Here is an 11949-nt window from a genome sequence, read left to right on the forward strand (position 1 = left end):
CCCCTAACTCTCCCTCAGTTAGAGTCTCTTTCTTCTCTCGCAGAGTCAGAGTCGTGTGTGCTGTGAAATTCAGTATGTATCTGAGTGCCTCTGTGCTCTCGCTGTTCTATACTCTAATGACCTTGTAGATCTGCGTGCTCTGATCTGCAGAGAAGCTTTTTCACCGAAAGAGAAACACAGAGTGAGCCATAAAAAAAGCAGAAAGACAGAGAATAAGCTGCAGAGAGAGAGAGAGACAAAGACATAGAGGGGTGAGGAAGTGAAACTGTGAAAGAGAGGCAGAGGTGTTGAGATAAGTGGGTGAGAAGAGGGCGTGTACTCAAAATATCAGGGAAAATATAGGTAGATGCAGTGTGAATTACAGCATCAGAGTGGAAAATAATAAAATGACATGTGAGAGGTCAATCCATGGTAATCAGTTTTGTTACAAAAAATAAATGTATAAATAAAATCCAGCGCTTCTTCTACCCTTCATATTAGTAGGTGGGCCACCCACAAATTTCCACCAGCATTCAGGCAACATGACGTCTTCTATTCAAATTTAGGTTTTTACTGCTACTATTTTCAGTTTTCCCTGTCACTGCCTGTTACAGTTTGCTTTCAGCAGCAAACCACTGGAAGGGTTTAATATGAAGTATGTAGCTACAGAAAGTGAAGCCTTAGTTACTGTATGAGGGTTAGGTTAAATGTGCAGGCTCATGTATCTAAAAAATTTTCTACACTGAGGAATTGATATTTTTTTCTCGTTTGTCACTCGATCAATTTGTAACCTTGCAAATGAAAGATGGTAAAAGGAGATGAAGCCATATTAAGCCATGGAGAGGTGAGGAAAATTGGCATCACCAACACAGAGCAGGTGTCCAAACCAAGCGGCAAATGAGTTGTGCACGTTTTTAAGATCAATTGAAAAGTGTTTAGACCCTAAAGCTAATGAGTTTCAGACACTTTCAACCTATTTCAGTATTTAGGCTTTCAGTTTAAAACAAACATAAGAGTTCTAAAATTCAAAATACAAAAAGTAAAATTTTCTCCAAGAAAATTAAATACATGTATTAAGCATAGGCCTTTATAAATCCATCATGTACAGCAGTTGGTTAACTTTTTTTTTTGACATTTCTACAAAATGCTAATTTCAGTGATGATTTTGTGTGTGCAAACATATATGTGTGTTAATGCATTTGTGTGGCAGACGGGCGCAGACAGCCTGGGTGAAGCGGGAGTTTAATCATTTCCTGAGGGCAGATGTAGTGTAAACACCAGTAGTGCTGTCATTATAGAGGAGGAGTGTAGGGCTGTTCATATGTGCATGTGTGTGTCTGAGTGAGTCGTTGTGTGTGTCTGGATTGTCATTCATTCATCCATAAACGTGAGTGCGTATTTAGCTTTAATGTTAACAGTAGGAGTCACACAACAGGGATTTCAGAGTAGTCCGAGAGAGAGAGAGAGAGAGAGAGAGAGAGAGAGAGAGAGAGAGAGAGAGAGAGAGAGAGAGAAACAGTGTGTAGTCTGCCAGAAAACGGAATGTGTGTCAGTGTGTGTGTGTGTGTCTTTGTGCATGAGTGTGTCTGCGTGTGTGTGTTAACTACTCTGCGGAACATTAAACACTAACGTTACCCATTCTTTTGTCTGCTCAGCTCTTTTCCACATTAAAACTGTCCCGCCTGAAACTACCACACATTAACAGTCGAGCACGGTGGCCATCTGCATGTACACACACACACACTTACAAACAGACATTTAACTCACTCAAACACACGTCAACACATCACATTCAACATCCAGATGGTGAATAAAAATTCCAAAAGCGATATGGCAGAACGAGGCAGAAAATGTGAGCAGGGACAACTAAGTCCTGTGTTTAAACAAACACAAAGTAACACACACCAGACACACACATACACGGAGTGAACAGCAAAGACTTACTGTATCTCTGCAAGGACTCATCTGACTGCTGCTGAGGGGAGAATGGAAAGTGAAAACCTCATGCTTGCTTCGCGGCACTCCTCTCTTTCACTCCCTCCGTCACTGCCCCCTCCTCCCTCCTTTTTTCTTTGCTTTCTCCCTTCCCTGCCTCTTTTCCTTCCTCCTCCTCCTTCTCCTCCTCCTCCTTCCCTCCCTGTCCTTCACTCCCTTGCTCCTTCTCTCTCCCTCCTTCCCACTTGGCAGAGCCCTACTGTATTCAGATACACCAGTCTCCATATAAGGCAGCACAGCTAAACATGTCACACATAATTTATCCACAGCAGGCTGCAAGTTCACCTTGCACAGCTAGTGCTTGGATCATATGCAAAAGAGGGAGGAGAGGAGAGGAGAGGAGGAAGGGAGGGCAACGCAGGGGAACTTAACTCAGACAAACTTCTACTGTCAACAGCCACGTTCCCACAATTTCACACTGCGTGAAAGCGTGCGCGCGTCCGCTTGCATGTGTGTATGTTAACAAATGCTGACAATCAGACCGTGAAAATGCTACCAGAGACCAAAAATGCAATTCACCTGCTCTGTTCCAACACCTCCCTCTCCCTCTTTTTCTCCTTCCTGTCTCTCCACCATCTGTATCTGCAGGCAGTAAATCTCATACAGATGCTGTTTGTGAGACCTGTCCACCTGCACACCCCCTTTCTGTATACCTCTTTCCCTGCTCTGCTTATCTGTGCTACTACCTCTATAAAACATGATTGAAAAGAAAGAAGAGAGAAGGGGAAAAAAACTGCAAGACAAATGAAAGTAAAGAAGGGTTAAACAGAGAAGGAGTTAAACCTTTTTGTTTGGGATTGGAACAGGAAGATGGAGCAAGAGAGAGTGCAAGAAGGGTGAGATAAAAATAATATGTCAACAAATAAGATGCCATCCAGAGTGCTGTCTGGTTCCAGCTGTAAGAATCAGCGTGATTCCCTCTGATCACGTGTCAGGTTTTGTACAACTGATGGCTTTAAAAATACATGCCTGCTGACCTCTCTTCTGCCTCTTCTGTTACCCCCGGTTGAGTTTTTTTTTTTTTCTCAATTTGCAGCCTTCATTTTGCACTTGAAAAAACAAAAAACAAATGCAGCATGCGTATAGCAGATGTGGTGAAGCAAAAGAAAAAGAAAAGGCAGAGAATAAGGAGAAAGAGAGGTTGGGAATAATAATAGCGGCACTTGAGTAGCAGTGCTAGCGGATAGCTTTCTCGTCCCTCCTCCACAGCTTCAGTCCACTCACAGGACATCAAGAGTCACAGCTCTGTTGCCATGGTGTCTAACTCCCATCAAACACTACGTCAGGTGCATGTGTGTCTGTGTGAGCATGTGTGAGTGCATGGTGTTGTGTGTGTGTTTGCGGAGGTGTGTGTGTATGTGGCAGGTGGGTGTTACAAAGTGACTCAGAGCCAGATCACTGACTTGTGGCTGCAATATATCAGGGGGTTTGGAATTCATCACTGTAGGCTATTGGCTTGTGTGTGCACGTGTGTGTGCATGTGTGTAAAAAGTATAAGGGAAAGGTGTTGATTGGCCAGCAGCCTGCCCTCAAAAGCACCAATGATGGATCTCTGTGCTGCTCTACGTGTTAATGTTTAGCTCGAGCTTCTATAAATATTTATCAGTTCGTTCATTGAGACAAAGCAACGCACTACAGACACCGGTAATATGGAATTTTGATTTCAGAGCTGGCAAGTCACTGTCCTGTGCCCAAAAAAGGCCCTGCAGTTGTCTTCCAGGATTATGCTGAATTGGGAAGGGGATGAGGTGTCATCTGGAGTCAGGAAAAAAGCGTGTACAGTACGCCTGACTTATGCTCTGTAAGGAAATATTATTCAGTTGCTCCATTTAGGGCACAGATGTCAGACACTTCAGTAGGTCAACTGCTTTCAAACGTTTGCTAAAGCAGCAATACCACAATGTAAAAATGCATCCAACATTTTACTTTTGGGTGCAGCAGGAACAAGACGCAAACACAACATTATCACCTTATAAAGTTGTTATGGTGAACTTGCTACCAAGCAACATGATCATTCATTTGGCGTCATGCTTCTGCTTACCTTGCAAATGTAAGTCATATATTCACCCTTTTTACCTCTAGTTTGGTCTCTACCAAATACAGAAAAAAAATTCTAGCTCTTTAGTGGCTAAATGCTCCACTATGTTCACCAGCTAGTTACCAAGTTGTCTGTTTGCCATTTGGTGCTGGATGGGAAGTGTGAAGTCGGTTTTTCAAGTTTTTTCATATGAAAAGCCACGAGAGTGGTGGTGAGAGAGAACCTAAAACGTTCTGTGGAGCTGACAGAAACAACAGGGGGAGGTGATAATTTTCTGTGGGCTTGTGTCCATGACACGTTTCACATTACACAGTCATTTGACCCAGTGTTAATATAATATTGACTGGTGCTGTTTTAAGTAAAAAGCTGCAAAATGTTTGATATATTAAGTATCAGAAGTAAAAGTACTCACTGTGGAAGCAGAATACCCCCCACCAGTGTATTATTATATTATATTATTGAAGTATTATTGTTTGTGCATTAACATGTAAGTAGCATTTTAATGTTGTAGCTGGCCAAAATTAAATTAAACCATGCATTATATTTGAATGCTCTTTATATGTTTTTAATAATCTGACTCAAAGCAAAGTATTTATTTCACCTGAGACAAATGCAAAGTAAAACTGCAACTTATAAAATGGAAATAATCGAGTGAATAAGTAATACTTCAAAATTATACTTAAGAACAGTACTTGAGTAAATGTACTTTCCACTGCAAAGTAGAAACAAAGCACAGTGAACTGGACTTGCAGATAATTGCTGCAATTGCAGATAATTTAGTGCACACTAAGGTTCCTGCTCACTGCTCTGCTGATGTCTGTGTACAGAGGAGAGAAAGAAAAGGAATTTTGAGGCATTGCTTTCTAACACAAGCCCTCATCCTTCACATCCATGCTCATTTTGATAATATTAAAACTAGGCCACAGATCCATGAACACGTGTCCCTTGTGTTCTGGATCATTAAAGACAGGAATTAGGAAAAACAAAAAAGAGAAAAAAAAACGAAAACAGAGACAGGAGGAGATAAAGACACAGAGACATGGATCCATATATCACCTTTGATCCATGCTGCTAAGCAAAGCCAGAGCTGGACAAAGAGCAAAAGAAAATCTACTGGAGAGCCTTGAGGATCTTACCCAATGGAAAATCCAGCAGGGTGCCCCAGTGTTTGTCTGAGAGGTTTTCAACATTCATAACAGACCTCTGCTCTATTGTTGAGTATCTAAGGTCAAATCATTAAATGGATCATCTTCAAACAACAGCAGCTATTTCAGTACGTTAAAACTGCATGACCTTGCAGAGCCTCTGTGTCTTTCTCCTCAGTCTGAACAGCCCTCTGTTCGGGTACCAACATACTCTGGGGCCCCAAGATGTGACCTCAGTGGAAAATGATGGAATCTATGAACATAGAGCTCTATAACAGACCAGTACTGGAATAAATGAATTACCATTGTTCAAAAACCTCCTAAACTCTGAAACTGCCCTCTCAAATAGCTCTGGTATGACCACTGTTACACAGAGCCCTGCTGAATTTACTCTGCTGGATTTACTCTCTTGACCTGCTTGAGCCAGCATTAAAAATCAACCACTAACAGCATCTCTCGGCTTCATCTTGACTAAAACGCACAGACTCTCAAGAAAGTTGCAGTATACAGTGTACAGACACATACATGCAGTCTCCAGAATACCAAGGTTGAATTATTACAGAGAGGAGGCAAAGATATAGATGTTCCTGTCACATAGGTGTCTGGTGGATAATTCTATCGGGCGACAACACAGATAGTGACGGGGAGCTCTTAATGAAAGCAACCATAATGAAAAAGAGGAGCCTCTCCATTTTGGGTTTTGACAGGTGGATTTCTGCAGGGGAAGAGCAGATGTCTGCTAAATGGAGACAAACTGAATATTCAAAAGATTTTTTTGTCTGATCTGCATTTTGGCTTTTTTGCATTTCATTTCCCAAGCCATAAAAGTACTTTGCATAGTCCATTACTGTGTTCAACATATACACCTACCCACAGCCACATAACACACACTGTAAAAAGATCCAAGACGAACAAATAAAAGAGTTTTAAAGCTCCTTACACATTCATGTGATAAAGGACAATATAAATAAAATCACCATCAGCATGTATGTCTGACACTTAAATTATATCTTTTTAGAATTAATATCTAATTTACAAATCGTCAGTTTTATTTCAAACCTATTTCTCACTCTAAGCCCTCATTCTGACCTCCTGCTGTGCTGTGTGTTGAAACATGATTTCACAACGGGGTCCCAGGGTGGAGGACCGAAATTTACCATTTGAGTCTTGAGGTAATAAAGTTTAAGAGTCCCTTCCCTAAGCTGCTGCAGTCGCGTTTTCAAGCCTGTCTGGGTTTCTGGCGCAACAGATACGGTCACAAGCCTCAGTGGCCGTTAAACCACAAAATGACCCGTAATGGAGGAGCCACACTTTTACCCGCCTATCACTGTTGTGGGATCAGTTACTGTATATTTAATTTTCATTATGATGAGCTTTTTAAACTTATGAAAGTATAACTTATAATGCCTTAATAACTTAAACTTATTGGTTTAAGTTATTTTTGACTGGGCTCATTTGGCTTACATTTTAAATTACATAATTTACCTTAGTGTTACATGAAACATATCAGACTAAGTCATCCAATATTAACTGAATGTTATGTAGTTAAACATATAACATATATATTATTGTTGAACTCCTATTATTTTTGTTGTTTAAATTATTATTTTAATTAACTTCAAACTATTCATCATAACATAAATATGCTGGACTGTACCCAGTGAACATGAAAAGGTAAACAGTCTTCAGAATGACAAAGTGAACACAACCCCAGGAGAAGTTATCCTTTCCTAAAAGTTACAGTGTTCACCAGCACTCCCATAATGTGAGCACATCCGAAACCTTCCCAGCATATTCAAATCAGGCACAGTTAAACAGTATCTGCCAGCTGGAAGGGAAAAAAACTATGCAAAGAATCAGCCCAGTGATAGGCAAAAACTGACACAGATATTCCACATGTATATCAGCTATTTCTAATCTCCTCTCTGAGATATATCCTCGCTCGTCGAAAATCCCAAACAATATTTCCAGGAAAGAAAAAAAAAATACAGCAGCAATGACTAGCAACAGGCAGGGAAGTTGTCGGAATCATAACATGTCAAATATTAATGACACCCTGTCGTCTGTATGGAGCAACTCTCCCCTCTCCTCCTCTAAAAAGGCAGAGAGATAAAGACAGACAAACAGATGATCTTGTAAAGCCAGTAGATGTCCACTCGGTCAGAGAAAAGCTCTCTTACCTGCCTGGTTGTCTGTGTGTTTCTCTTGCACTCGGTCTGGGTGTATGAGTGTGTGTGCGCTCACACACAATCCCCACGAACAGGAACTGATGAATGTGCACGACTTCAGCCCTGCAGCGTGCAGTGCATTATGGGGTTTCAGTCTCTCTCTCTCCCTCTCTCTCTCTCTCTTGCTCGCTACTGTGTGTGTGTCTCTTTCTCTCTTCCTCTCTCTGTTGGCACAGTGTTAGAGGGGGATGTCCTCGCCTCCTGTCTGGAGAGAGGAGGGTGAACTCGCACGCGCTGTGTCCATATACACACACACACACTCACACACACAATGCAGAAGAAGCCTCATGATGACAACCGCCGCGGCTGCGGTTACCGTGGCAACAGCCTCCCGCTCTGCCTCCTCCCCTCTCTCGCTCCTGTAGCTCTTCAGGCTCCCCCTCAGTGTATTCTGTTTAAATAGTGAAATAGACTGCAACAAAAAAACAATGCTTCACAAACTGCACTCATTCTACTTGCCTCTATTTCTTCTGTTTAACATTTACTTTAAGCCTGAGCTAACTTGCCAGTGCAGAAATGAGGAAAGACTCTTATGGTCACGTGATCAATAACTGTTGCTTCTGCCATTTGAGATAAAGAGAGGGTGGTGTTTAATAAGAGGGAACATGTGCACATGCATCTCTGAGCTAGTGTTTGTGTGTGTGTGTGTGCGTGTGTGTTTGAGTGAGTGGGTTGATTTGGTAGTTCCTGGAAACAGGCTATGGTTCCTGTTTGTGGTTTCTTCCTTTTCTCCATTGCTACTGCCAGTTCACTGAGGCCTGCAGCCTTTTGATAACACACACATTTCAGTCACATTACCAACAAGGGAAGTGCAGCTGGACTGACCAATGAAATGAATGGGTCATGTGCACACGTAGGCAGAAAGACACACAGAAAGACTGACTGGGCCCTTAGGTGTAATTATTTCAATTTTCATCATTATTCACCTTCCTGGAGGTTGGTTTTAACTGTTATTTAGTGGGCTGATTCAGATTTATAATTGGAACTTAGTGGGTTATCAAGAAAGGGAGGGCTGACAGTTAGAAGAACAACAACAGAGAAAGAGGGAGAGAAAGAGGGAGAGAAAGAAAAATAGAGGGATAACTACTGTAAAGGAAAGAGAATGAGGGTGGAGCAGCAAAGGAGACGAGACCTCCTCTCCACCGTCTCCCATGGCGACAGAGTGGGTGGAAGGCCGTGGCTGTCCTTCAGGCCCTGTAAATCACCAGCTCACAGCTGAGTCCTACAGCGCAGCCTCTGCACTGGCAACCCCTAATGCCCAATCTTTCAACATCTAGCCTCCCTGTTTTATTTCTCGCAGTTGTCATTGCTCTCTCTTCCCCTCTGTCTCCCGGCCTTGCAGTGCCCCGTCATGTTCCAAATCTGAACCTGAGCCTACAAGAATTACCAAAACATGCTCATGTTCATCCATATATATCAACACAAGTGACGCCGCCATGTCACTGGAGCTAGACAGAACCTGAGTTGTCAGATCAGTTAAAAAAAAAAAAAAAAAACTACATCTCCCACAGACCTGTTCTCTGTCTTTCCAGTAGCCATGGGAACAGGTAGAAACTGGGATTCACTGAGCACTGATTGTTGAAATTCTTGCGAGGATGATTTAATCAGTGAGCTTGGCAAAGGAAGGGAAAGGGAGCAGAGAACGGTATAGACAAAGTGGGAGGCAACAGGTGGTAGTGAATGTGAATGAGCCAGGATACGTGTGCTTGTTTGTCCATGCAAGCGACCAGTTCATAGCTGCTGCTATACTTTATTCTTTCAGTGTGCGGAGAATGTGCCATTAAGTTAAAGCTACTCCTCCAGGCGTTCAGCGCTCTGCGGGAGAGAAAACTGCAAAGTCAATAAAAAGGGGTTTTTCCATGGTATTTTTTGCCTCCTGAAGAAGCATATATCTGAACACGCTGGCATTATCACTGAACACTCATGTGGTCCGAGTAATGAAGAGTCCTTGAGTTTGAGGGACACTGAATAACCTGCTCAGATTTGAAAGCCAGGGTGATTAGTCTGCTCTTTGGGACTAATGGCAACAGCAGGTGTCCACGGGCTCCGTGTGCCACATCTATTCATTAGAGACATTAACACTAACCACTTGCACACATACACACACACACACACAGAGCTCACTGCTCATTGGAACTATTCATTAACAACGTCGCAGCTCCCCTTAAGCGCAATGACCATTGATTAGGCTTATGCATAATGATGGTGGTGGAACTGCTGGTGTAATTATTACTACCCTCAGACTTTTGTTCACCTAGGTTTTATTTTTTTTTTTTTTACAGCACACCTGAGCTGTAGGCATTGTGTTTCTTTCTGATTCTGTATATTGTAGTAGTCCTATATACAGTGTTACTGTATGACTGCTGTGAATGCAGCCTTACAGGAGAGTAGCCTTGAATCATATTCACATCATAGCAGAAAAAAAAAAAAGAGCTGCGCATGCTGCTTTTCTCTTTGTGCAGAATTCTTGGTTGGGGAGTGGGGAATCTTTGGGAACTAACTTATTGGTAAATATTAATTTGCAAATTATAGTAGTAGTTTCTCACTTTTTGTAAATTCTATGTGTCACATATCACAATCCATTGTGATCACTGGGTATCTTACATCACTATGTAAACCTTGAGATTGTTATTTCGACCAGCAAACATTCAAATATTTTTGTGTGTGTGTGTGTGTGTGTTTGTGTGTGTGGTCTTAATATGATGATGATTTGTTATTGTATAGTAACTTTCAGAACCACTCGTCACTATTTTATCCTTCATCTTTATTCTCAGCACAGTCAGTAGCCTCAAGCAACTGGCTAAGCTCACAAAGGTCAGAGCAACTTGGGGTCAAAGTTCAACAAATTTGAACTTTGGGCACAGTATGTATCTGAATAAACCAGCACATGACTACGCCCAGAAAGAAAAAGAAGAAAAAAAGAAACCCACCACATCCACAATTATGGAGGAGGACCACACAAAAGTTGCACAGTATTTGTTAAGAACATTTTTGTTTTGATCTCAGTTATCTCAGACGTATAAACTGCATTGGAAATAAACTGTTTGAAATGTTTGAGTTGTCCATTGTAGTATCAGACATAATTTAATCCATGAAAGATAAGTGGTTACCAGATTCACTGCTGCAATATTTGAAGGATAACTATCTCTTGTGACTGAAATTTAAAAAATAAGGTACTTTTTTTTCATAATTCCAACAGTGTATTTGCTTTAGTCAAACAATTTTTAGCTTCTATAGTAGGTGTCACAAATGTGATCTTAAGGCTTCTGTATGATGCAAAGTGAAAGGAATGTTAAAACAGAGGGAGTATTCTGTCCATTGGATATTATTAGTTTCCTGTTCATGATCTCACATATACAGATGGACATCATGAAAAGTCTAAAGGGTTGAATTTAACTATTGCCTTTTATCTCCAAAGGCTTGAGGCAGAAATATTTCTAAAGACTCTGTTTGTTGATGCAAGCATTTAAACAGCACTGTATTTGAAACTACAATTTGACAGCAAAATAATATTTACCCATTTATTTTTAAACACATCTTCCCTCATCTCTATCTGAGAGACGGAGTGGGGATGGGTGAGGGTTTCGATGTCTGCCTCTGTTATAATCAGCCCGTTCCCTCAGAGAGAGACTCACACCAAACGGAATGGGCGAGCATCACAGTGTTGAACTATTTTTAATATTCCTTCAGAATATCAGCAGTCGCTTCAGTATCACCCCAACAATATAGGCCTTATGCTATGGTAACTGAGAGTAATATTAGTCAAGCCGATATTAAATAAGGTATCATACTTTCCTTTTAAAAAATTACATCACCTCTGTACTTGGCCAGTGGAACAACATTAACAAAACAAATAATTTTGCTTAATCGATTCAGAGAACAGGAAGGTACAATAACATTTTAAAGAGACCCCTGACAAACAGTGTCTACTGCTTCCTGCTAAAGCTAGAGACTAAAAGAGAATGCCAAAATGTTGTCGTCACCCGTAAATTAAAAGTTGTTGGTGTTTGAGGCTGAGAAACATCACCACACAACACCAATGAAATGCCAAGTGAAACTTCTATAATGACCAGTCATGGAAGCAAAAAGCAACAACTCTTAAGAGTTACACAGTAACCCTTCCAAAATAAAAACACATACAAGAAAGCCCTTGATGTGAAGCCCAGAGTAAACATTTAATCAAAAAAAAAAAAATTAAAATCATAGTAACATGCTCTAAATGAGCTATCACTTTTTACCTCGAACTGTCAAGGCTGACAAACTCCTAAGAAACAAGAGCTGGATGCCATCAAAAACGGGAAGTGCATTCCTCCTAAACTAGTAATGCTTAGATGCATTTTTGTTTGTTTGTGCCAACACGACATGACGAGATGTAGGCTGCATGTAAACAATGTATAAATTATGCAATCAGAAAGTTAAGCATCCCATATACATTAATTAACCCCCATTTGTTCCAATGAAAAGCCATTCAATCAAATCTGCTTACCGAGGTTGATCGTTCTCTGGCTGTCAGCTTGACAACCAGTTCAGCGCTGCTGCCCGTGACTGCGTTCCACAGATGAAT

At 41.2% G+C, this 11949-nt stretch overlaps 1 protein-coding gene across 7 annotated transcripts in view; it reads right to left on the reverse strand.

Annotated features, from left to right (window-relative positions):
• Positions 1-7397, reverse strand: part of LOC121187823 (muscleblind-like protein 1) — a 64565-nt gene extending 57168 nt beyond the window's left edge. For 2 of the 7 annotated variants that reach the window (XM_041047276.1, XM_041047272.1), the window contains exon 1: positions 1924-2097. The gene's annotated coding sequence lies outside the window, so the exon portion shown is untranslated. Of the gene's footprint in view, positions 1-1923; positions 2098-7337 lie in introns of those variants that run through there. The other 5 variants (XM_041047279.1, XM_041047274.1, XM_041047273.1 and 2 more) reach the window with 4 other exon arrangements.
• Positions 7398-11949: the final 4552 nt, after the last annotated feature.

The sequence above is a fragment of the Toxotes jaculatrix genome, chromosome 9 (genome assembly GCF_017976425.1).
Source record: "Toxotes jaculatrix isolate fToxJac2 chromosome 9, fToxJac2.pri, whole genome shotgun sequence".
NCBI lineage: Eukaryota > Metazoa > Chordata > Actinopteri > Toxotidae > Toxotes > Toxotes jaculatrix.